This window comes from Pistacia vera, unplaced genomic scaffold, assembly GCF_008641045.1.
Source record: "Pistacia vera cultivar Batoury unplaced genomic scaffold, PisVer_v2 Contig598, whole genome shotgun sequence".
Taxonomy (NCBI): Eukaryota; Viridiplantae; Streptophyta; class Magnoliopsida; order Sapindales; family Anacardiaceae; genus Pistacia; species Pistacia vera.
In genome coordinates, this window is record NW_022196443.1 from 272,014 (window position 1) to 297,611 (window position 25,598).

General features: G+C 33.7%; 2 pseudogenes; one reads left to right on the top strand and one right to left on the bottom strand.

Moving 5' to 3' along the window:
* The first annotated feature begins 18,163 nt into the window (after positions 1 to 18,163).
* On the top strand, positions 18,164 to 19,592 carry LOC116110148 (annotated as a pseudogene).
* Positions 19,593 to 20,791: 1,199 nt separating this feature from the next.
* LOC116110151 lies at positions 20,792 to 24,847 on the bottom strand (annotated as a pseudogene).
* Positions 24,848 to 25,598: the final 751 nt, after the last annotated feature.

A 25,598-nucleotide genomic window follows, 5' to 3' on the forward strand; every position in this document is an offset into this window, starting at 1 on the left:
GTACCCTTTTTTGTTCTTCATCTCCCTCAAACTCCACCAACAAGTCACCAGTGAAGCAGCCGAGAGAAGACTGGAGAAAACGCTCCAAACCCATTCCTCCAGGTGGAACTTATACAGCCAAAGACCATTGCAGGTCCTAAACATTTCATTTATTATTCCATCCAAGCTTTGTTTTCGTCAATTTATTAATTAGTTAATTTTTTTTTTTTTTTATTATGTACATGCATGGAGCAATCGCTGCGGTAAATCCCTTGGCCTCAAAAAGTGAAAGCTCAGCCACCTCCACTTTTACCTCAAAAAGCAAGCAACACACAACTCATATCAAGCAATCAGATTTCTCGGTGTCGAACTAGGACCCATATAAAAATAGAGAATCTATTTTCTTTTTCCCAAAAAAACAGATTTGGTGTTGGTTGTAGGCGTGGCTTTTCTTCGAGCAGGTTGTGGGCATGGCTTAGGAGTGCAGAAATCCGATCACATGGAGGTCGCTGGCGACCTGATTACACACAACAATCAACCACATACAATGAGCAATTAGGAGCCGGTATTAATTGTGTTTTATTTAAGGTGAAAACTAGCGGTGCCGAGGCTTCCAAGTGCGCCACAGTCGTGCAAGAACAACTACGGCAGCCAGCAACAAGCGAGCTGGTGCGGCTAGGGGGTTATGGGGTTTTGATAAGGGTGGGAGGATGAAGCCGATGATAGTGTCAGGTGGGGTGTTGGTGCCTTTAATCGGCGGGAATCCGGCAAGCAAAAAGTTGCAGTGGCCGGCGATTTGCGGGATCAACGGGGTTGGGGATAGAGGGTGAGAAAGGAGGTTTTTTAGGAAACGAAAATATTAAAATATATTGAATGACTATTTTAGCCTTTAATTGTTAAAAGAAATGGAATGGTATTAATTTAAGGAAAATGATAGACTTACCGACTGGTGTGTACCGATTTTGTGCACCGAATGACGTGACAAAATCTTGACCGTTGATTAATATTAACTGATAATAAATAAACCGTCAGGATTGTGCCACGTCATTCGGTGCACAAAATCGGTACACACCAGTCGGTAACTATAGCATTACTCTTAATTTAAAGGTGAAATCTGAAATTTATGAAACTAAGGGTGAGAAATGTAATTTTGCTAAACCTAGGGTAGGAACTTGTTCGTTTGCTCCCTTAAGAATCGATATCAGAATTTGACAAGAAAAGACACAAATGAGCTATTAAATATGACCTTAGAGCATCTTTAATGATATTATTTATTTTGAAGAGTATCTTTTATATAAATAAAAAGTATCTTCATTAATTTTTAAATATATAGAACAAAATTTTGATTCAAATCCAATAGCCTCTTTAAATTTTAAGAGAGAGAATATGTTTTTTCAAGAGAGAAAACTTACAATTTATTATTTAAAATTAGGATAGAGAGTGAAATTTGACTCTCTAAATGTGGAGAATCAAATTCACTCTTCAATTTATATTTAAAGAACAAAGAATCTGTTGGACTCTTGTTTCTATGAATAAACTATTTATAATAAAGAGTTTGAGTCATAGAAATAGTCTTTTGGAGATGCTCCTGCAACTTTATAATTAACTTGGTAACATGTACCAAAGGATATTTTGGGACGACCTAGAAGAACGTGGTCAATTTGTATTGTATGGTAACATTACTAGTAATATAAAATTGTATATAGTATTATTTATTATACACAATTTATATATATATACTAAACCTAGCTAGCGTATTATAAAGATAAGAGTATAAATAAAAATCACACTGTATAATTTGACCTTGATCACCTAGGTCGTCCTGAAATATATCTTAGTTAGCTGTTATCTTTTAACAGTAATTATTGGTTTTGGGGACCTCAAAATGGGATATCTTCTAATGACTGGCAGCACAAATCCTGAGAACATTAATCAACGTTGAAGAAAGATTTAGAACTCCTTTTTTTTTTTAAAAAAATTTTTAACAGTGTGAGAAAATTATTCTTTGAGATGTAAAATTTTAGGAATGAGAATTCTAAGGCTATAAAAGATTAATTAAAGTGTGCATAAATTTGTCCGAATATTTTCGATCATAAAAATAAAAAAATAGATATAAGAATAGGTGTATACCATCACTCTTTTAATTTATATTATTACATTAACCTATTTTAATTATTTGAGTTCAAATTAATACTAAACTAATTTATATGTCATTTTGATATTGCATGTTACACATAAAGGACGCTGCAACTAAATTTGCTTAGTAAATATCAATAAAAAAACATTATGTATCGCAAATTTGTGTTGATTTGAAGATTTTAATTGATATGATATTAATTGATTAGTAACGAAAAAGAATAAGAAAATAATTTATTAGTGTCTTAATATTTGATATATAAACTTGAGATGCATATTATATTATTCATAATAAAAGGTTGAAATTGTTGCACTGTTCATATTTGACTAGTTTCTCATTTAATTTTATGCTAATTAATTATTGAGTTAATAATATTATTTTGAATTCTTTAACTGCATTAAGGGTAGAATAGACATTTCACTACGTACAATAAATTAGGCAGTGTGAGGCGCCCCCCGCAACAAACATGAATAGTAGAATCGAAAGGTTGAAATTGTTGCACTATTCAAAGAATCACATTTAACGAGAGTTTATCATTTAATTCTGTGAAAATTGATCATACAGTTAAACAATGTAACTTTGAAATCTTACATTATATTAAGACTAAATATAGACATTTTTCATGTACCAAATCAACTTAGTTAGCGGTAGCAAGCGAAAGTTTGAAATTGTTGCACTATTCACATTTAACTAGTTTGACGTTTGAAGTTTGATTATAGAGTAATGTAGTTTTGAAATCTTTCACCATATTAAGGTTTGAATCGTCATATTATTGTACCAAGTAAACTCAAGGGTTTTGACAGTAAAGCTTAGGGTGTTCCAAAAACCGTAATTGCACCAATATAACCTATAAATTAAGGGTTTATGTTTGACCTCACTTGAGGTTTTAGAACACCAAAAAGTTCCCATACATATGAAAAATTATTTTTTTCCCTCCTTTGAAGTATCATAAAATCATTGCTCACCTCCCTTTGGATTCGCTAGGGTCTACTTAGGAGTTTCATGGTAGTTATTTTGAAAGTAAATCACCGTAGCAGTTTTGAGAGATTTTTAACAGCAATTTTTAAAACACCCAATCTCCACTTGGGAGTTTATTTTCCAACGGTTTTAATAGTTTTTTAAAATTATAAATTTACATATATGTCCATAAAAATACCCAAACTTCAAGCAGTACTTGGGAGTTTTGTTTTTTCAATTACAAGGTAAATGTTCTTTATTTGTTTTTTACTTATTAGCATTATATATATATAAATTCAAATGTGATAAAGTCTCATTATCCTTTTTCGCCATTCTTTACAGTATCTGTGATGATTGAAAAATTTTAACTCCACTTCTTCAAGAAAACATCTAGTAATGAGATTTTAATAATTTTTTTTTTTAATGATTGTTTAAAATTATTTTTATTTAATATGGTTAGAGACGCGCAAAACATATTAATAAACGAGTACAAAGATACAGGTTCATGTGACAAATCATGTTATTAGGAGGGAGTAATCTAATTAGATTGGGCATAAGACCATGGATTAATTATTAAGAGAGTACAAAGCATGGAGGGATATTTAATACTTAGTTTCTATCCATCGGAGATTTTTGGATATAATTGGGATAGTTTTGTAGTAGATAGGGTGTCTGTGGAATAAAATTTTAAAACCAACCGAAACACCCCGATTTGAGGGTTTTATAAACCCCTAAAAAATACACTGTATTGGTTCTGTGTGGTTTTTGATCAGTCAAAATTAGTGCATAAAAAATATGACAAATAATGGTTTTAGAATACCTCAAAACTAATCTAACTAAAAAGTGTTAGACTTTTTACATTATGGTCCTACACTTTTAATATAATTACATTATGGTCCTACACTTTTATGCTGATGTGGATTATAATTCATATGGTTGTGTCTCTTCTCTTGGACAGTGTCTTTGATGAAAAGACAACTGCATATAAAGGAGACTTTACAGGTCCTTATTAGACGCAATTTTTCATTTTAGATTCCCAAAAACCATCACTCTAAAATTGCAGTCAGTGGAAGACTCTATATTTTGAAGAAGCAAGAAGACTAAACAACAATTGCTATGGCTGGAGGTTTGTAAATTACTTCCGCATATATTCCATGGAGATTCTATGATGAAATTGATTGTATTATCAACTTTTATATGAATATTGGAATAGAAATGTATTTTACATTTGGTATCAGAGCATTGTTTGAATCTCTGCCTAGCATGATATTGTTTGTTAAAAATCTGGAAAATACTGCATAAAATTGGGATTTTTCAATTAAAACCTGTACTGTAAATCAAGCATAACTTTTATTATAAATATAATATGTTTTCGATTTTGGTGTCATTAGAATCCTTGTTGAAAAAGCTTTCCAACGGTATATTATTTGTCAAAAATGGAGTTATGGTTGCAAAGTTATGCTAGTTTAAAGTTTCGGCTAAAAATTGTTGTTTGGGTGTTTTCGGAAGTCATTTATGACGCCAATTTAGGACGAAAATGTCATTGGGATGTCACCGATATAGGTTATATGTCCACATTCAAGTTTTCCCTCTAAAATGTGGGAAAAATGGACGGAATGGGACTGTTAAAATATGCAAAAATTGGGTAAAAAAGTTGTAGAAAACAGGTCAAGAAGAACCGACCCAATAGTCAAAACGGGTCAAAATGACCCGGCCAAAGTCAACAGTCAAAACGGGTCAAACGACCCGATCAAACATGTCCAGAAACCCGACGGATCAACCCGACCCGGTTAGTGCGGTCAACGGGTCAGACTGGTCCATAGTGGTCAAACCAGGTGAACGGGTGGGCAAAAGGGTCAACCCAACCTAATTAAACGGATCAAACTGATCCAAGTTGAAATCTGGCATGTGCTGGCGTGTGAGGAAGCTTGTGCTTGCGTTAGGCACGTGGTAAGGCCATGTAGGCGCGTGGAGTGTGTATTGCCTTCTGGCGGCGCGTGAAGGCGCGTGGTTTAGTCACGGTGGCACGTGGGAGTCGGTGACAACGTGTATGATGGTTTTTTTGTCATCTATTACTTTGTTATGCATAAATAATGTGTTATTCTTGTATTGATTTGTGTTATATAATTCATGTTATAAATTATTTGATGTTTTATGATCGTATATATTTGATTAATTTATAGTAGCCGCAGCATCTAAATTATGATAATATGTGCATTTAAGTAATATTAGTTATGATCATATTAAGGTTAATAACATCGTTTTGTAGTTAATCATATTAATATAATCATTTTACCCACAAGGAATGTTATATTTTCATGATTAATTAGGGATGAAATAGAAATTATTCTTATTTCTTAATTAGCCCACAGGTATTATGAAATATTAATAATTTCTAGTTTCATCATTAAAGGATAATGAATCATAATATGCAATGTCTTTACCCACATGGAGATTTTATGATATATCAATTCATTTATGATTTATTATTTGTTTTACATTGGTAAACTTATAATTGTTATTAATGGTTGGTGCCTCATAATTTATTTAGTAAGCATATCTATTGATATAGCTACAGTTGATCAAACTTTGATGATGGTTGAGGATAAGGTTCCTAATTTAAATGGTGATAACTACAAATCCTAGAGAGAGGTTGTCCTTCTTCATTTAAGGTGCATTAATCTTGACTATGCTCTTCGTAAGGAAGAGCCACCTACACCAACAGATACTAGCTCTCAAGCTGAGATTGCTTTGTATGAATAGTGGGAGCGATCCAACCGTTTAAGCATGATGTTTATCAAATCTCACATTACGACTAGTATCTGTGGGTCGATACCGGAGTTTGAAAATGTCAAGGATCTGATGGATGCAATTCATGCACAGTTTGAAACATCAGACAAAGCATTAGGTAGCACCCTAATGAGTAGATTGACATCCATGAAGTTCACTGGTATTAAAAGAGTCCGTGAGCATATTTTGAAAATGAGGGACATCGCTGCTCAATTGAGATCCTTTCAGATGGTGATTAATGATGATTTCCTGGTGCATTATGTCCTGAACTCTCTCTCGTCTCATTATACTTCTTTCAAGATATCTTATAACACACAAAAGGATAAATGGTTAATCAATGAGCTTTTGACCATGTGTGTTTAGGAGGAGGAGAGGCTGCTTCAGGAAGTGAATGAAACTGCACATCTGGTGATAGGAAATGTCAAGTACACTTCAAATAAGAATAAGAAGTGGAAGGTCTGACTTGACAAGAAAGGTAACCTCTCATCTCTTGTGTGTTATGAATCTAATATGATTTGTGTTTCACATAATGATTGGTGGATTGATTCTGGTTCTACAATCCATGTTTCTAATACCATACAGGGTTTTTTGGATCAAAGGAAGCCATTGGGAAGTGAATGTAGCATCTATTCGAGAAACAGGATGCCTTCACGTGTTAAAGCTGTTGGAACATTTAGACTTATTTTAAGTACTAATTATGCTTTGGATTTGGAACAAACCTTTTATATTCCTAGTTTTTCTAGGAATTTAATTTCAATTTCTAAATTGTACCTTGTGGATACTCTTTCAACTTTTATGGTAGTTCGTTTAATTTAATTAAGAACTCATCCATTGTTGGAAATAGTACTTTGGTTGATGGTTTGTTTAAAATTCATTTAAGTGATACTGTTCCTTATAATCTTATGACTTCACATGCTAACACTAGTATGAAACGTACTGTTATGTATGAAAACTCTTCTTTTTTGTGGCATAGGAGATTATGACACATCTCCATTGATAGGATTAAAAGGTTGGTAAATGCTGGAGTTCTTGAAACTCTTGACTTTACTGACTTTGATACTTGTGTAGACTACATTAAGGGAAAGCAGACTAACAAATCCAAGAAGGGTGCCAAGAAGAGTTCTGAACTTTTAGAAATCATACACACAGATATTTGTTGCCCTAACATGAGCTCTAGTGGTCATAAATATTTCATCACCTTTATTGATGATTACTCACAATATATGTATCTCTATTTGCTTTATCACAAGGATGAAGCGTTGGATGCTTTCAAAATATATAAAGCAGAAGTAGAGAAACAATGTGAAAAACAAATTAAGATCATGAGATCTGATAGAGGTGGTGAATATTATGGTAGATACATTGGTACAGGACAAGTACTTGGTCCATTTGCTAAATTTCTTCAAGAACAAGGTATTGTGGCTCAATACACCTTGCCTGGCACATCATCTCAGAATGGTGTAGCAAAACGGAGAAATAGAACATTAATGGATATGGTACAGAGTATGCTGAGTAACTCCAAACTTCCTTATTCTTTGTGGATTGAAGCTCTCAAAACTGCAGCGTATATATTAAACCAAATTCTAACTAAGATGGTTTCCAAAACGCCATTCGAATTATGGAAAGGTTGGAAACCAAGTTTAAGTCATTTACTTTTCTGTGGTTGTCCAGTTGAAGTTAGAGTTTATAATTCACAAGAATGGAAGTTAGATCCTAGGACTATTAGTGCATATTTTATTGGATATGCAGAAAAATCCAAGGGATATAAGTTTTATTGTCCGAACCATTCCAGTAGAATTGTTGAATCAAGAAATGCCAAATTCTTGAAAATAATGTGGTCAGTGGGAGTGATCAAATCAGAGACTCAATCTCTGAGAAAATTGATGTTTTTGACAATGCTCCTACATCGAGTAAAAGATTGGTTGTTCATCCAAACAGGGTGAATAATGAGGAACCACTCAATCAAAATCCACATTCTGATGCGATTGTTTTAGAAGATCATTTTGAACAACCTCCAATACAAGTGGAACAACCAGTTGTGCAACAGTCTCAAGAGACTGCTGATACAACATTAAGGAGATCTACTAGAACAAAGAAATCAGCAATTCCTACTGATTATGAAGTGTATATGCAAGAGTCTGACTATGACATAGGTATTGAGGATGATCCAGACACGTTTTTACAAGCTATGAACAGTAGTAAATCTGAGTTGTGGTATAATGCCATGATTGACGAGATGAATTCTATGGCGGATAATACAGTTTGGGACCTTGTTGACTTGCCTACTGGAAAGAAACCTATTGGTTGTAAATGGGTATTTAAAACCAAAAAGGATTCATTAGGCAACATTGAGAGATACAAGGCTAGACTTGTTGCCAAGGGGTTCACGCAAAAGGAAGGAATAGATTACAAAGAAACATTTTCTCCAGTTTCTAAAAAGGATTCCTTTCGTATCATAATGGCATTAGTTGCCCATTTCAATTTAGATTTACATCAAATGGATGTTAAAACAGCTTTTCTCAATGGAGATTTGGAGGAAGAGGTTTATATGAAACAGCCTGATGGGTTCATTTCAAGTGATGGTGAGCATTTGTTTTGCAAGCTTAAGAAGTCCATTTATGGACTTAAACAAGCCTCCCGACAATGGTATTTAAGATTTCACATTGTTATCTCTTCATTTGGTTTTGTAGAGAATGTCATGGATCAGTGTATATACCACAAGGTCAGTGGGAGTAAAATCATCTTTCTTGTGTTATATGTAGATGATATTCTCCTTGCAACCAATGATTTGGGTTTGCTACATGAGGTGAAACAATTTCTCTCTCAACATTTTAGTATGAAGGATATGGGTGAGGCGTCTTATGTCATTGGCATTAAGATTCATAGGGATAGGTCTCGACATGTTTTGGGACTATCTCAGGAAGCCTATATTAATAAAATTCTTGAGAGATTTAGGATGAAAGATTGTTCACCCAGTGTTGCACCCATTGTTAAGGGTGACAGGTTCAATCTGAACCAATGTCCTACACTTGAGATTGAAAAGGAACAAATGAAAACTATTCCTTATGCTTCAGCTGTTGGAAGCCTAATGTATGCTCAAGTCTGTACTAGACCTGACATCGCTTTTGCAGTTGGCATGTTAGGAAGATATCAAAGTAATCCAGGTTTGGATCATTGGAGAGCTGCAAAGAAGGTCATGAGGTATCTTCAAGGAACTAAAGGTTTCATGCTTACTTATAAACGTTCCGACATTTTAGAAGTCGTCGGATATTCAGACTCAGACTTCGCTGGATGCGTTGATTCTCGAAAATCAACATCCGGATATGTTTTTATGCTCGCCGGAGGTGCTATATCTTGGAGAAGTGCCAAACAATCTTTAGTTGCCACTTCTACCATGGAAGCTGAGTTTGTTTCCTGTTTTGAGGCAACTACACAGGGTATTTGGTTGAGAAGTTTCATTTCTGGGCTTGGAGTTGTTGAGTCTATCTCTAGGCCAATAAAGTTATATTGTGACAATTCAGCTGCTGTATTATTTGCTAAGAATAATAAGAGTGGAAGTCGAAGTAAACACATCGATATTAAGTACTTAGCAATAAGGGAGCGCGTTAAAGCCAAAGAAGTGCTCATTGAACAAATACATACCGAGCAGATGATTGTTGATCCTCTAACAAAAGGCATGCCACCAAAGACGTTCAAGGATCATGTTTTTCAAATGGGACTATGTCCTGCTTTGTCACTATGAGAGGTAATACTTTCATTCTCTGAAACTTTGTAATTTAGTTTGTTTTCTCTTTTAAGTTGTATACATTTTGGTTGGAGACAAACAAACATTCTGGAGGACCTAGAACAAACATTTGAGGTTTGTTCATAAAGTGATATTCCATATTTAAGCGTTTATTTAGAAAGAGAAAAATTGCATTGTAATACATGGAAGGTAATACTTGTTTAAAAAGGACTTATTGCTATGATTCATGTAATTTTTCCTCCTTCTGATTAAACATAAAGCATATACATCTCCTATTTCTGGATTATATTATAAAAGATTGGACCAAGTGGGAGAATGTTAGACTTTTTCCATTATGGTCTTACACTTTTATATAATTACATTATGGTCCTACACTTTTATGCTGATGTGGATTATAATTCATACAGTTGTGTCTCTTCTCTTGGGCAGTTGTCTATGATAGAAAGACAACTGCATATAAAAGAGACTTTACAGGTCCTTATTAGACGCAATTTTTCATTTTAGATTCTCAAAAACCATCACTCTAAAATTGCAGTCAGTGGAAGACTCTGTATTTTGAAGAAGCAAGAAGACTAAACAACAATTGCTATGGCTGGAGGTTTGTAAATTACTTCTGCATATATTTCATGGAGATTCTATGATGAAATTGATTGTATTATCAGCTTTTATATGAATATTGGAATAGAAATGTATTTTACAAAAAGCTCTCAAAATCAAATGGTACAGGCATAACACTATATTTGTATAAATTTCAGTAAAAATAAAATGAAACAATCAATACAATACAAGGTTAAAACAATTAATTCACAAACCTTCGTTGTTAGCGACCTCCCACTTCCCTCATCGTCAACACCACAAAAAACATGACGCTATGATCTGTCTTTTAATGCAATCTACGACAAAAACCAATGATGTACTTTGAACATCGTCCAATGGGATACTTTGAAGTTTGAATATATGTCTTATACTTCATCTGATTCTCATCTCCTCAACGATTTCCATAGTTTCACTATTCTACACATTTTCTAGGGGTGAACGGTTCTGGGTACCTTGCATTTTTCGAGGGAATCAGAACCGTACAGTACAGGTTCCCAAAAAAAAGGAACCGAAACTGGAACCGCATAGTGCAGGTTCTTAAATTTAAGGAACCGAAACCTAAAATGCAGGTTCTGGTTCCTTTCCCGAGTACCCTATAAAAAATCAATTACCCCCTATTAGTTTAAAAATGACAAAAATACCTTAAAAGTTTACAAATACACCCCTAACAAATTTTGATTAGTCATTCATTTGTGTCCAATGTGACTCATAAATCCTTTAATCTCTAGGCAACACTTGAATTCAATCAATTCATCACAATTCACATAAAATTCATCAATCAAAACCTAAACCTAAACCTAAACAATTAATTAAACAACCATACTATAAATATATAATTTAAAATTATAATTAATTAAATTTGTAATCATTTAATTAAGTATTGTTCTAATGTTTATAATAAAATATATAAATTAATTAAGTAATCATACTATAAATCTATAATGTAATGTTATAATTAATTAATTTTTAATCATTCAATTAAGTAATGTACTAATGTAGTAAATTACTAATGTTTATAATGTAATGTTATAAATTTATAATTAATCAAATAATCATTTAACTATGTAATGTTATAATTAATTAAGTGATTATAATATAATGTAATGTTATAATTAATTAAGTAATTATTTAATTACAATGTAAGGTTTTAATTAATTAAATTTGTAATCATTTAATTAAGTATTGTGCTAGTGTTTATAATAGAATGTTATAATTAATTAATTAATTATTTGTTTATAACGTAATGTTATAATTAATTAAGTAATCATACTATACATTTATAATGTAATGCTATAATTAATTAAATTTCTAATCATTTAATTAAGTATTGTGCTAATGTGAGAAATTACTAATGTTTATAATATAATATCATAATTAATTAAGTAATCGTTTAATTATGTAATGTTATAATTAATTACGTGATCAAACTATAATGTAATGTTATAATGAATTAAGTAATCATACTATAAATCTTTAATGTAATATTCTAATTAATTAAATTTGTAATCATTTAATTAAGTATTGTACTAATGTTTATAATGGAATGTTATAATTAATTAAGTAATCATTTGTTTATAACGTAATGTTATAATTAATTAAATAATCACACTATAAATTTATAATGTAATGTTATAATTAATTAAATTTCTAATTATTTAATTAAGTATTGTACTAATATAGTAAATTACTAAAGTTTATAATATAATGTCATAATTAATTAAGTAATCATTTAATTATGTGATCATACTATAATGTAATGTTATAATGAATTGAGTAATCATACTATAAATCTTTAATGTAATATTATAATTAATTAAATTTTTAATTATTTAATTAAGTATTGTACTAATATTTATAATGGAATGTTATAATTAATTAAGTAATCATTTGTTTATAATGTAATGTTATAATTAATTAAGTAATTATATTATAAATCTATAATGTAATATTATAATTAATTAAATTTTTAATTATTTAATTGAGTAATGTACTAAATTACTAATGTAATGTTATAAATTTATAATTAATTAAGTAATCATTTAACTATAATGTAATGATATACTTAGAACTTGATAATTGAAGTAAATAACTATATATTATATTATTATTCAATCAAATACACCATTTTATTCAAAAATAATTCTTTTAATAACATTAAAACACTTTTAATTGGTCCTAATTCCAATTATACACTTAATTAATCAAAACTTTAATATGAATATATTATAATATATTAAAGTTTTTTATATGGTGTAGTTTATATGTAATAAGTATAATTGTATATTTATTTAATTAGGTTATTGTAAAAATTTAACCTTTTCCATTTAATTTTTTTTATTTGTAATATTACAATAGACCCCTCATTCTTCACAGATATTTATTGCAGCCCAGGATCCAAAATGGGGTACCGGCTGCAGGTTCCAAGTCAGGTACCCACTGCAGATTCTTTTTTCCAGGTTCCAGTTCCGGTTCCTCCACATGTAAGAACCAGAACCGGAACTGCACAGTATCGATTCCAAAAAAAATGGAACTGGAACCTACCCGCACAATGTCAGTTCCAAGTAGGTTCCGGTTCTGGTTCTACCCGCTATCCATGCTCATCCCTACCATTTTCCAAAGCTTTTTATGTAGTACTTTATTTTTCTAGATTTTTCAAATAATGTTAAATCATAAACTTTTCTTAAAATTTATTTTTTCCATATTTATGTTCACAGTTTATGATATTTTTAATTTAGGTTTCATGCTATTTGAAGGGTGCCATTGACATATGACTTGTTAAGTGAGATATATATCCATTTGCTATCAATATGAGGAGAGGTGAGTGAAGATTTCTTAAAATCTTGGGGGATATTAGAGATATTTTTCATAAATACGAGGCCTAATAAGAATATTTCCGAGAACCTTTGGGAGGTCAAAGATCATTACCAGAAAATTAACTAGCAATCAACCCAAGGGCTAAGCCTTATAAGAAAATAATGGAGACTGCATGTAGATGCAAAAAATTTACTGTTACAACTAGTAGTCATAGGAAAAGCGAGTCGTCCCTCCTCCCCTGGTGTTGGATTGGTTTCCCCCCTGTCCTCTGAGTCCAAGACCCTTCCTTCTCTTCGTCTTTTCCTGTTCTTCATGACTTCCTGACCCCCCAAAGACTATTAGAAGGAAGGAAAAGGCTGACTGACTCTACTGGCCTGGTGTTCGAGTTGCAAGGTTTGATCCTGTGAGGTTGAGGTCATTGACAATCCGATGAACCTGTATACATGAAAAGACAAGCGTGAAGCTTATGGAAAACACCAGGGTAGTGTTTGCTGTAGGCACTCCGATGCTCCAGTCAGCAAGGTTAAAAGAGACGATTTAATGAGAATTAGAGAAAGAAATATTACCAGAGGCCAAAAGGTGTAGAATTCTGGGGAGCAAGAATTTAGGAGCAAGGAGGTGATTTTGAGTATTGAATATTGGAGATTGAATGAATAATGAGAGAGTATGCCTCTATTTTTATAGTGAACCCAAGGGGTTAGAATCCTAGTAGGACACTGAGTCATATTTTGGAAGATAATCTCTATCAGAAAAGAAATAGGATTTCTTGCCTTTATCAGATTAAATTTACTACTTTGAGTAAGATTTAGGATCTTAGCAGAAGAGGAAATATAATGAGATTCTAATTTCCTATTTGTGGACTGTTGTAGGCTAATGGGTCGGAACCCGGTTTAGCTTAACTTGTGGAATAACCTAACTGATAGAGTAGACAGTTCACAAGATGAATTTAAGCATAGGCTCAATCGAAATTGGACTAAAACTTTGAGCCATGATATATTTATTTCATTGTTAAGCTTCGTCAGGTCCAAGATGTTTTTTTTGTCTATAAAGTGCGAAACATTAATGACCTAGTGCATCGATATAATGTCAGTCAGTGCTCCTTATTTCTAAAAAAGAAACCCATGAGACATCGTGTCAATGAGAAAAACAAAGTAGTATAATTTTTTTTTAAACAATGTAAATATGACCCATGTAAATTGTGTAATTTTTGGCTTATTACATGTACCTCCCCTGAGGTTTACCGAAAATATAACCTCCCTCAGGTTTGAAAATTAATCAAAAACCTCCCTTCAATCTGAATGTCGTTTTCTCATGGTAAGATTAAGAAGACTTTAAAATAAAGTCTAATATTTTTGTATGTTAAAATAAAGGTGTTAAAAGAGTGTTTCAAAATTTGTTTCACTGAAAATTTTTAAGATACATGATTTTTGGCAAATTGTTGAAGGCTGCTATCCAAAGCTGAAATTTTTGTTTTTACTTTTGACAATATTAAACGTTTTCTGAAAAATGTATTTTTTGAGAACTCTTTCTGTAAAATTAGTAAATTTGATTCATTCGGCAGATGCAGATTAGCTTAATATACATGGCTAAGAATGTAGGAGGGGAGCTTCAGTAAGCTTATCAATTCGGCAGGGTTTAATACACACTTCAGATTAGGGTGGACAAATGTTGTACAATTCGAGTTCTTGGCCGAACCAAATTAAAGGAAGTACTTTGATCTTTGTTTTTTAGCTAAGTTTTTCTACAGAATTGATAATTAATTCTTTGAAACGCGCAAGGTTGCTATTGGTTTGTGTGCATATGAGAAAATTGGGTTTGCCCAAGAACGGTGTGACCCTTGGATCACGAACTAAGCCTAAAGCTTCCAGTACAGCAATTGAACAGGTAGCCCAACTGTTTTATGGGCTCTGGCCCAACAGCAGTCAATTGGGCATTGGGTTCATTTTTTGACCCGACAGCCATTTTAAAAGATTAGTTTGGTAATACTTTCCTAGTAGATGAGGGTGGAACCTTGAAGAGATTTCATTTTAGAATAATACTACACATACATCATTCCCATACAATATTTCTTATACAATATTTCAAAGATAGATGCCCAGATGTTTACAGTTACCCTAAGGATGATGCAACAAGCACATTTACTTGCCCTAGTGGGACTAACTATAAGGTTGTATTTTGCCCTTGAAGCATTTGAAGGGCGAAATGAAAATAGTTAAACTACACTTATCAATGGAATAAGGCCTTAAATTAGTCTTTATAATAAAGCACATATGATCACCTTTTTCTGGGTGTTGAAATTAATAAATGTTTTATCAAAGGTGAAATCCATGAATTTCATTAATAAACTTCTTATCATTTTTAATTGTGTTGAGTAGCATTATATTTTGTAGATTTCTTTTTCTCTTTGTTCATCTATATTAATCTATCCATCATGCATCAACGAATTAACAGTACTGTTTCTGTTATTTCTTGTCTCGTTAGCCATTAATATTAACCGGCAGATCCTGTAGGTAATTGAAGTCATCAAACATGCTCATCTACTAAACTTGAACTTATCGACTCCAAACCTCAGTATTTTACTTTTCTTGTTGACTATCAAAAATAAGAGAATTAAAAGTCTCAAACTTGTCAGTTGGCAATTCATTTTTGTTGATCATATCCGCAATTTCCTCATGGGATTGGAATTTTCTTATGACTCCATAACTTATTGTTGAAAACTATTAATAAAAAATAATTAAAAGGTAACGACGTATTATGTTAGTCATATATATATTAATATTAATATATCTGTCATAATATAGATTAGAGTTGATATATAATATGGGTGCGTTTGGTTTATTATTTTGGGTAAGATTTTAGAAATAGTATTAGATAGTTGGATAGGGGAATATTACAAGATAAAATTTAAAAATTTATGAAAAAGCCCCCAAGGTTTGCTAATTTAATAAACACCCCAATATATTAAAATATTATAAAATAACAAAAACACCCCTATCACCCGCAATGCCAGATTCCGGCCACCACCGCCGGAATCTGGCCGAAAAATTGGATAACCACACATACCTGTCGGATTTGGCGGGTATTCGATCGATATGGCCTTTTCCGGCCATATCCACCACTGATCTAGCCGGAAAAGGTGAGATCTAAGGCCGGATGTGGCCTTCGACGGCCGGAAAAGGCCATCTTTGGCCGTCAGCGACGGCCAAAGATATGGCCGTTGTTATCTGTCAATGATGGCCAAGATTTGGCCGTCGTTGATAGTCAACAACGGCCATTTCTTTGGCCGACGCTGACGGCCAGATCTAGCCTTTTCTGGTGGTGGTGTGACTGTTGTGACAGATTTCGACTACCACCGACGGTGGTTGCCGAAATCTGGCAAGTATTGGTGGATAGGGGTGTTTTTGTTAGTTTTTAAACTTTTTTTCTGTGGGGTATTTAATAAAATTAATAAACTTATGGGGTCTAAAAGTAATTAAAGAAATAGACTAATATTTTAGGAATAATGTGTCAAATAATATTTGAAGAATAGGATTGAGAATATAGATAAAAACAATAAGCCAAACGCACATAGTTGATATATTATAAAAATCAGGTCAATTTCACACCTCAGATTTTATAATAACTTGCAGAGGTGGAGCTAGGGGAGGTTCGCTCTAGAATTCTAAAAAAATAAAAATAAAAATTTGAAAAAATTACTAATCTTTTTATCTATATTTAGTCTTCCCAAAAAATAATATCTGGTTAACTCTATCAAATTACTTTCGTAGCTTTTGATAGGGACACCAATTATTTTTCAATGCACTGAAATCAGATTACATTATACAATAGGTCCATTAAAAAATTCATTCTCAGACCTACAAAGAGTTTATCATATTTACTTTAATTTAAAGCACTAATCCCTCTAATTCTCTATAGTGAGTTGGTTACCAATGCCAGCTCATATTTGATTTCTTGTACCCAAATCTTCTACAACTACCCAGCACCATTTGTTTGACTCTCTTAATTTCTTAACATTGACTTAAAGATAAAAGGATAATCATCAAAAAAATCACCCCGAAATTTCTCCGAAGTTTTCTGATCAATATTTTCATAATCTTTTTTCCCACGAGAACATCATACACGCCATTTTTTCTTCTCAGTCTCTCCAAAATGATGAGCTTCTTCAGAATCCTCTCTTTGTCGCCGGCATCCATGCAGCCCTTTTCGGAGTACAAAATAACTGCTCCTACACTTTGGGCAGGGCAGTGCAGAGCCGGGATTTTTGCCGGGGGGCTTTCCACGGTTTCGTCATTGCTTGTCAAACAATTGTTGAAAATTTTTAAAAAACTACTAAACCTTAAGCAAAACTTTGAGCAAATGTGTTGAAAATAACACCTAATTCACAAAGAAACATAATTTTTGTTGAAATTTTCTTTAATCTCTTGAAATAATTGGATATCATAACTTTAAAGTAAAAAAAGATAGTATGATACTTATAAAGAAAGACTGATGAAACTTTAATTAATAAAATTACAACTTATCACGTTTTTAGATGTAACAATTAGATCTAATTAAAAGATTATTTTAGTAATTAATTAATCATTTTACTGTGTTAATTTTCTTATATTTAAAATCATTTTAGTGAAATTTAAAAACTTATATAATTTGCTAATCAATTTCCCGACATTTAAATTATTGGCATAGATCAGCTAGATTTAATTTAATAATTATTAGAACATACTTAGCCAATTAATTACATTATAAAATAATAAAAATACCATTATTAATATATTAATGATTGGTGCAAATCAAGTTGTCATTTAATTATATAAAAAATTAATTTTATAAATGTATTTGTTATATTTAAAGTCAAATTGATAATAATATTTTCAACCAATTACAAAATCAAACAAACACAAAACAAACTCATAAGATTCATGTTTTTCTTCATCAAAATAAAAAACCTAAAAAAATAAAAAATAAACATGATTCAACCCTAAAATAAACTAAATTAAAATAAATAATATACATACTTAAAACTAATAAAGTAGAAAATAATGTGACACCTTGAATACTAAAAGGTTGAACAATTTAGGTCTTCAAAAGTTAACTCCAACTGAGCGACGAAGACAAAGAGATGCATTCACTAAATAAAATTAGGTACAATGGAAGTGGAAGTGGAACGTCCAGGAGAGATGCTCAGGACCCTGATGCAGACGTCCATCAAAGGTCAAGTAAGTGGACGTATATGGAACATGGCGGAAGTAGCAGCTCCAGCTAGGGGTGGGATAAATAATCCGAAAACTGAACCGAACCGGAATCGAAAACCGAACAGAAAATTAGGTTTTTTTGCAAACCGGTTCGGTTTGCAAAATTTAAAAAACTGAAAAACCGGTTCAGTTTTCGGTTTTGAATATTTTCCAAACCGGTTTTACCCTAAGTATAAGAGGATGCACCTTCATATTTAATGCCGACAACCTTGGTATTGAACTTGATGTGCTTAAGCAAGCCAAAGTGATGCGCATAAGATTGAAGAAAATCAAGAACTTGATGTTGGTTGGGGAATAGATCAGTGACAGAAGATGGCCATGGAAAATCTGAGAATTGAAATGCTGGTGTAGGAGATTGTAGCTTAGTAGTTTCTATAGTTTTAGTCTAAACTCCTCCAACACTACTTTGAGCTTCAAAAACAATGGGATGGAAACCTTTTGTTACACCTGGGAAATCAAGGGCTGACGTGGGAAATCACGTGATGGGGTGTGACCTGCTCCCGTTAGAACGGTAAGCACACGTCAGGCCTGCCAGACGCTATGAGGCTTCCACGTGTCCACTCCCTGCTCCAAATCGCGTGAAATCAGCTTGGAAGGTGGGTAATGTGACGTAAAGCCGGATTTAGTCCTGACATTCACACCAACCCATGGATTTAATGATGATTACTTGCACTCATCTCACTATAAGAAGAGGAAGACCCCTTCATTAAGGGGATTCAAGTGCCAATACCTGTCTGGGGCCGCTGCTGTGCCTGGTGGTGGTAGACAACTTGGCCATGGTCAAACATGGACCATCACTGCCAAACCTGGCACCACAGCAGCCCGCATTTGGGCCCGAACCAATTGCCATTTTGATGGTAATGGAAAGGGCAAGTGTGAAACGGGTGATTGTAATGGGCTCCTCGAATGCCAAGGATATGGTGCACACCCACAAACACATTGGCTGAGTACGCTTTGAAGCAATACATGGACATGGACTTTATCGACATGTCTAATATTGATGGGTTTAATGTTCCAATGGAGTTTAGTTCAGTCTCAAGTGGATGCAAGCGCGTGATCAAATGCACGGCGGATATCATCGTCAATGCCCGATCACTGAAGGTTCGTGAGATGTAATGGGCCATGTCCGTTTTCAAGACTGAGGAGCACTGTTGCAATTCTGGCAAATGTGCCCTACACTTACTCCAAGTATTTCAAAGATAGATGCCCAGATGTTTACAGTTACCCTAAGGTGATGCAACAGCACATTTACTTGCCCTATGGGACTAACTATAAGTTGTATTTTGCCCTTGAAGCATTTGAAGGGCGCAATGAAAATAGTTAAACTACACTTATCAATGGAATAAGGCCTTAAATTGTCTTTATAATAAAGCACATATGATCACCTTTTTCTGGTGTTGAAATTAATAAATGTTTTATCAGGTGAAATCCATGAATTTCTTAATAAACTTCTTATCATTTTTAATTGTGTTGAGTAGCATTATATTTTCTAGGTCCTGAAGGAGTTCCATATCAATCTTGAAGACATCTTGATCTGAAAAATCATGTTAAGCTTCTCCAGAAACGTGTTCTAATTATAGGAATGTCTTTCACTCTCAATGGATGAAACTCTGGAACTGGTGCTTCTGATTGTGAATCTGGGGATAAAAAATTTCTAAACCTAAATTAAAAATCAAAATCAAAATAATAGTTTATGAACTCATTCCAATGAAATTATCCAGACCCAACATAATCCTTAACTCAAGACTCGAAACAAGCCAGTTAGACGAATACAAGCTTCAAATTTGTTCAATCTTTTTCTTACTAGTAACTTTCAGAATTTCAAAAAACAACTGTTATTATGTATTACAATCCTCAGCTAGATCTCTTATAATTACCTTTTTATAGTATTTTTTAAGTACGGGCTAGTTTACATTAAAAGATTACCCAACTGTATGATTTGAGAATTTGCCTTTCAATGAATCTGGCTAGCATAAGCTATAGTATATGCATGCCTCAACAGTTAAAATTAAGTTGATATAAATGAGTATGAGATGACAAAATGTCATGGCTGTTTATAGTTGACAACTCAACTGAAGGAGATGGCCACAATTTTCATCCTCTTGCGTGTAAAATTGAATTCCACTGAGGTTATAGGACGGTCCACTGCATGCATTGATGAAGTATGCCTGCTCTGTTCTTCCACTATTTCAGAATTAAAGCGGGATAGTTATGCATTGTAGTCAGTGATGAGCCACTGAGGTCATCAATTGGGACCAAAGCCACAGATGTGATTAAAAATCTGCATCAGTGCACCATCTAGTCTTGACTATCACAATTAGCAACTCATTTAGAAAGAGAAGTTGGTTTAGTATTGAAAAATAGATTAGTTTTAAATTTTCAGCACAAAAAATCCCAAATAAAAACCCTCTTCCCCAATATGTATTACACTAAAATCAGCAGTAGATACAGGAGAGTCATTATTGGAAAACAGTAACTTTTTGATCAATAACGCTTAGATGCTAACATTTGCATTAAAAGGACTTAATGAAGTTGAAAGTGAATGTTTCTATTGATAAAATGGTGGCTAACCAAGCGGTCCATGGATTCACTTGAAGAACCACCCTGCCCAACAAATTTTGCCTTCTCCTTTAAGCCAAAATTCTGCCTCTGTTTCTTCCTCCTCTTTATCCACCATTAGTCTTCTAATTGTCCTCTCAATCTTTTCTCTATCAAGACCATTCTCCAGTTGCACCCCAACTTTCCAAACATCACTACATATCTTGCATTGACACTTTGGTCAGTGAAACAAGGCATACAAATCATAGGAACACCTTCACAAATGCTCTCCAATGTGAATTCCACCCATTATGAGTCCAAAATGCTCCAACAGCAGGGTGGGCCAGCACCTCTTGTTGTGGACCCCATTTCACAATATTCCCCTTCCACAATCTTTCTCCAGGAACCCACTTGGTAATGGTTCAAGCCACTCCGAACCATTGGTCAATCCGGTCGAACCACCACAAAAATGGTTGCTTGCTATGGCTAGCCCCCAGGCTATTTCCAAAAATTCATTTCTTTTATTGCAGCAAGACTTCCAAAGCTCACTAAATTACTGACTTGGGTGATTGTTCTCTAGCCAAGAAATGCAGCTTTATCTTGTGTCAACAAGCTGCTTGAAGAGGCTGGAAAACATTTGTGAAATGGGCCTATTGAAACATAGGGACTGAAAATTGTTGGCCAAGATTTGCCAGTGCTGATTGCTCAAGATCTTGAAATGTATTCCAATAAATCCTGAAGAGGCCCTGGCTCCATCAACCTGCCATTTATAATTCATAAATTGTTTCTGGAGATCGCGAGTTGATCGTTGGAAGGTCTTTTACCTTGAGAGGTGGAAGCTCTACCACTGGTTCTTCTAATTAGAATCTGATAAAATAAACATTACGAACAAGCACACTGAGAGCCGTTTTGGCAATACAATCAATGAGATCACTAAAGGCAGATGAAAACTGATTCTGATCAGAAAGATTTAAAAAAAAATGGAACACACACTTGAATGGGGAGTACCCTCTTTCTCTTAGAAATGGAAAAGCGGTAAAAACAACAAAGGAGGAAGCACCACCGGTTCTTAACACCATCATGGGGAGTTTGAGATTTTCAGCAACAGCTTCAGTGAAGGAAAATATGGCATCTGAGATCAGGCAGCAACTGGCTCCCTCAACAATCTGACAACAGCTTAGTTACCAATCGTAAAGGCTCTACACATTTGTGTTAAGCATTGAACAAGAACAGCAAGATCAGTTGTGGAGGCTTCAGATTCAGATAAATTTTCAGGAATAAAATGGAAAGCGAAGTGTGGGTATTTTAAGGGTTCGGAGAGTTGAAGTTGGTGTGTTTATGGTTATGGAGAAGCTTGTGATGGAGAATTTTTGCTAGCTGTAGCATTGGATTTATGTGGCCTTGAAATGGAAAGGAAACAGAACAATCTGCGACCCTTTCTTTGATGCATCTCTGTTGTTGTTTGTTCTCCATGGAGCTTTTTCGCTTGCTTATGAATGCTAGAACTTATTAACTGTTTCTTTACTTAAGGAAGTTACTTTGATCTTTGTTTTTTAGCTAAGTTTTTCTACAGAATTGATAATTATTCTTTGAAACGCGCAAGGTTGCTATTGGTTTGTGTGCATATGAAAAATTGGGTTTGCCCAAAACGGTGTGACCCTTGATCACGAACTAAGCCTAAGCTTCAGTACAGCATTGAACAGGTAGCCCAACTGTTTTATGGGCCTGCCCAACACAGTCAATTGGCATTGGGTTCATTTTTTGACCCGACAGCCATTTAAAAATTAGTTTGGTAATACTTTCCTAGTAGATGAGGGTGGAACCTTGAAGAGATTTCATTTTAGAATAATACTACACATACATCATTCCCATACAATATTTCTTATACAATATTTCAAAGATAGATGCCCAGATGTTTACAGTTACCCTAAGGTGATGCAACAAGCACATTTCTTGCCCTAGTGGGACTAACTATAAGGTTGTATTTTGCCCTTGAAGCATTTGAAGGGCGAAATGAAAATAATTAAACTACACTTACCAATGGAATAGGCCTTAAATTAGTCTTTATAAATCAGCACATATGCTCACCTTTTCTGGGTGTTGAAATTAGTAAATTGTTTATCAAGGTGAAATCCATGAATTTCATTAATAAACTTCTTTCATTTTTAATTGTGTTGAGTAGCATTATATTTTGTAGATTTTCTTTTCTCTTTGTGTCATCTATATTATCTATCCATCATGCATCAAGCAATTAACAGTACTGTTTCTGTTATTTCTTGTCTCGTTACCATTAATATTAACGGCCAGATCCTGTAGGTAATTGAAGTCATCAAACATGCTCATCTACTAAACTGAACTTATCGACTCCAACCTCAGTATTTTACTTTTCTTGTTGACTATCAAAAAAGAGAATTAAAAGTCTCAAACTTGTCAGTTGGCAATTCTTTTTGTTGATCATATCCGCAATTTCCTCATGGGATTGGAATTTTCTTATGACTCCTAACTTATTGTTGAAAACTATATAAAAATAATTAAAAGTAACGACGTATTATGTTAGTCATATATATTAATATTAATATATCTGTCATAATATAGATTAGAGTTGAATATAATAGGGGTGCGTTTGGTTTATTATTTTGGGTAAGATTTTAGAAATAGTATTAGATAGTTGGATAGGGGAATATTACAAGATAAAATTTAAAAATTTATGAAAAGCCCCCAGGTTTGCTAATTTAATAAACACCCCAAATATTAAAATTATAAAATACAAAACACCCCTATCACCCGCAATGCCAGATTCCGCCACCACCGCCGGAATCTGCCGAAAAATTGGATAACCACACATACCTGTCGGATTTGGCGGGTATTCGATCGATATGGCCTTTTCCGGCCATATCCACCACTGATCTAGCCGGAAAAGGTGAGATCTAAGGCCGGATGTGGCCTTCGACGGCCGGAAAAGGCCATCTTTGGCCGTCAGCGACGGCCAAGATATGGCCGTTGTTATTGTCAATGATGGCCAAGATTTGGCCGTCGTTGATAGTCAACAACGGCCATTTCTTTGGCCGACGCTGACGGCCAGATCTAGCCTTTTCTGGTGGTGGTGTGACTGTTGTGACAGATTTCGACTACCACCGACGGTGGTTGCCGAAATCTGGCAAGTATTGGTGGATAGGGGTGTTTTTGTTAGTTTTTAAACTTTTTTGTGGGGTATTTAATAAAATTAATAAACTTATGGGGTCTAAAAATGTTGTTCAAATGGGACTATGTCCCGCTTTGTCACTATGAGAGGTAATACTTTTATTGTCTGAAACTTTGTAATTTAGTTTATTTTCTCTTTTAAGTTGTATACATTTTGGTTGGAGACAAGCAAACATTCTAGAGGACCTAGAACAAACATTTGATGGTTGTTCATAAAGTGATATTCCACATTTAAGCGTTTATTTAGAAAGAGAAAAATTGCATTGTAATACATGGAAGGTAATACTTGTTTAAAATGGACTTACCGCTATGATTCATGTAATTTCCCCTTTCTAATTGAACATACCGCATATACATCTCTTGTGTTCTGGATTATATTATACATGTTTGGACCAAGTGGGAGAATGTTAGACTTTTTGCAATATGGTCCTACACTTTTCATATAATTATATTTTGGTCCTTACTGATGTGGTCATACGGTTGTGTCTCTTGAGCAGTTGTCTTTGATGGAAAGACAACTGCATATAATAAGGAGACTTTACAGGTCCCCATGTGACGTAGTTTTTATTGTAGTTTCAAAATCATCACTCTAAAATTGCAATCAGTGGAAGATCTTGTAATTTTTGAAGGAGCAAGAAGATTAAACAACAATTGCTATGGCTAGAGGTTTGTCATTTACTTCCGCATATATTCCATGGAGATTTTATATTGAAATTGATTGTATTATCACTTTTATATGAATATTGGAGTATGAATGTATTTTACATGAAATGGAAAAGGAAACAGAACCAATCTGCGACCCTTTCTTTGATGCATCTCTGTGTTGGTTTGGTTCTCCATGGAGCTTTTTCTGCTTATGAATGCTAGAACTTTGATATTTAGGCCAGTTACACTCCCCGTCAATTTAGCTTTGATCGAATATGATACTGTTGCGTTTCATTTCATCACATGCATGCACTCTCATTTACCGAGTATAAATGTATAATATGAAGCATCCACGAAACATGAAACTTATTAACTGTTTCTTTACTTTAAGGAAGTACATTGATTTTTGTTTTTTAGCTAAGTTTTTCTACAGAATTGATAATTAATTCTTTGAAAGTCGCAAGGTTGCTATTGGTTTGTGTGCATATGAGAAAATTGGGTTTGCCCAAGATTATGTGAAAGTCGCCAGCCTTGGGTGGAAACATGTCCTTACTTCGCCACTGGATGACTTTTTGATGCATGAATGAGCCTTACACTACCAATAAAATCAATCTATTAATCATATGTATTTAAATTGTGGTGTCCGTCATCTCATTGTTTAGTTTCTAAACAGCTAGAAAGCACTTGATATTCCAACATATAGTTGATTTCCCACAGCTAAATTAGCCAGTGGATGAACTTTTGATGCATGAAATTAATTTGTTCACTATCTTGACTTATACTTTTCAAGTAAACGACATTAATTAATTTGTTTGGCAGTGGATGACTTTTTGATGCGTGAATGAGCCTTACACTACCAATAAAATATCTATTAATTATATGTATTTAAATTGTGGTGTGGGTCATCTCATGGTTTAGTTTCTAACTAGATAAGTAGATAGTACAT